Genomic DNA, 2,769 nt, shown 5'->3' on the forward strand with positions numbered 1-2,769 from the left:
TGATACAGGTATTCAGTGTTCCTTGATTTCCTATTTATGTGCTACCTTAACTGATTACTAACTATATTCTTCTCCGTCTGATACAGGTATTCAGTGTTCCTTGATTTCCTATTTATGTGCTACCTTAACTGATTACTAACTATATTCTTCTCCGTCTGATACAGGTATTCAATGTTCCTGGTTTTTCTGTTTATGTGCTACCTTAACTGGTTATTAACTATATTCTTCTCCGTCTGATACAGGTATTCAATGTTCCTGGTTTTTCTGTTTATGTGCTACCTTAACTGGTTATTAACTATATTCTTCTCCGTCTGATACAGGTATTAAATATAGCTTTTTTTTCTTTCTAATGTTAATTTGAACTTCATGTAGCCTGTTTAGTTCGTTCTCTTCTGTTTAACCCACTTTCCCTTGTGTTTTATTCTTATGATACTTTAACTTTTCATAATCTTCTTTTTTACCTTTTTTATGCTAATTTAATGAATGATTCGCTGTTCTCTCCCTGCTATGATAGCCTTACTCGGTAAACTCTGTTTTGTATATTCTTTATGTACCTTACTAATTAAACGTTGCTTTTTCTACCCTTTCTATGATACGGTATCTACACTGTACTTTTATTTCTCTGCTGTTCCAGCTTAATGTTCAATGTATTATTTGTCATTCTATTTGTTTTAACTTGATGTAAAATACTTTGTTACTTGCGTGAATGTCTAAGCCAATCTATACATTTTACTAAATATACTTCACTTTTTATGTTATTGCTAAATGTAAAATACACTCTGTAGTTTGTTGTACAGTATTTTTTTATTGTTACGTTTGAAGTTAAAATGCATCATTTTGTGTCTCAAAACCCATGGCGCATTATTCATATTTTATTAATTATTTCTCAAAAAAACGTATTTGTTACAAATAGAAAATTATATAGAAATTTATTTTAATTATATCTAAATGACTGGAAATAACATATGTTTAATTGTTATCACAAAAAGTATGAAAATGTCCTGTATGTCAGAATTCCGTAAAAAATTTAGAATGATTGACAATTTAAAAAATAATAGCGACATGTAGGTGGGACTAAAAAAATACTGGCCAGTTTTACTAAAAAAACTGTTCTTTTCAACTGAAAGGTTGTTTTTGTAAGATTCCATAAAATAGATGACAGTGATATTTAATTAAACATAACCTTTTAGAATAATAACAGATGAGGCAAATAACTAAACTTTTATATCAAGAATGTTCGTAAAACAATAACGGAAATTACAAAGTAGTTTAGGAAACCAGTATTCTTCTTATATATAAGCGTTAAACCTTGGCATCCTGTCCATAAAGTAATCAGAGTAATGGATTTGTCGACTTAAAAAAATGGGATATTTGTCAACTGTCGTTGAAAGGTGGGCCAGTGTATCAGACAACGTATTTTTAGCATTACAACGTTTCAATGAAATGGATATTGAGATGGAATTAACTTTTTCTGAGACATTTTATCTTTCATAATGATAGATCCTATAAAAAAAATCAATTATATTCGTCACGAACGATGCCTAGAGGGCGGGTTCTTCGTTTGTGACTTATCTACTAGTTTCGGATTAGCTTTCTCTGATCAATCAAATTTTGACTTGTTTTTAATCGAATCATTAAAAATATATCAATCATAGTCAACATTAAGCATTTTGTAGGCCTGTAAAAGATTTGAACAAGTGAAAGGTATATGATTCTTATTTAAGTTTATTATAGACATTCTTCACCACCTTTAAACTTATTCTTCAGTTTGACGAAGTATCATTTCTCTTCTTAATTAGTCAAGTGTTACGATTCAAAAAGAAACTAGTTTTTAATTACGACCCAGTTTCGTGTCTGCTATTTCTTGACAAAATATGATTTTTCGTTAGTTTGAGCCATTTTCCTTGCAGACTAGATTTCTTCGTAACTACTTAACCTTTGTTTTTTACCAGCACTTGATCCAAAAATGACTTGCTTACTAAATATCGTGCAAATCAAGCTAGGTCTTTAAACTAGAAAACATCAAGTTTATATTTTAGATTTTAACATGTTACGTATTAGAATTTCAAATGGTCTGAAACCGAGCTAAATGATACTTTAAATTTAGTAGTTAAATTGTACTTTGGATTTAGTAGTTAAGTAAAAGCCGATATGTAGTCAGTTTATGATATTTGCCAACAAGATTGATACACACAGTTTTCTTTTTTAACACAACTACTTTTTAATATACACACAACAACACAACTTAAAATAACAGTTATTACAAATAGTTATTACAAACAATGATTTATAAACAAAAATTTCACAAACTTGCAAGCAATATAAAGGCTTCTTTCTAGTCTGGAACTTCTTCGATGATTCACGATGAACGAGTTAATTACGAGTTGACGTAGGTATAATTCACTTAACATGGAGCTAGCTAGCTTTGTCCTTCGTTATTCACCAGCCACACACGCCGAGTTTTCCTACCGGTGACATTAGGTAATGTTTTCATGAAAGTACTAATGTCCAACGTGAATCCACTGAAGTTGAATGATTTGTAACGTTCGAACTTTGTAAATGCTCCTGGTCAAATATCTGAAGTTTTCCGATTGTTAAGCGTTATAACAGTCACAGTTATAGTTTCCGAAGTTTTTAGCACACTGACTATAGCAAACTAATAATATATACTCTTTTTAGCGCGTCGCGTTGGTTATAATAATAGGCATGTGAAAAGTTTGTAGAAAATTCATATTATGTAACAATACAAAGCTACATTTAAGCGTTTAT

General features: G+C 30.3%; 1 protein-coding gene across 1 annotated transcript in view; it reads left to right on the top strand.

Moving 5' to 3' along the window:
* Window positions 1-2,769, top strand: part of LOC106468993 (GTP-binding protein Rhes-like) — a 9,830-nt gene that overhangs the window by 2,631 nt on the left and 4,430 nt on the right. The gene's annotated exons all lie outside the window — the stretch shown is intronic.

The sequence above is a fragment of the Limulus polyphemus genome, unplaced genomic scaffold, assembly GCF_000517525.1.
Source record: "Limulus polyphemus unplaced genomic scaffold, Limulus_polyphemus-2.1.2 Scaffold3251, whole genome shotgun sequence".
NCBI lineage: Eukaryota > Metazoa > Arthropoda > Merostomata > Xiphosura > Limulidae > Limulus > Limulus polyphemus.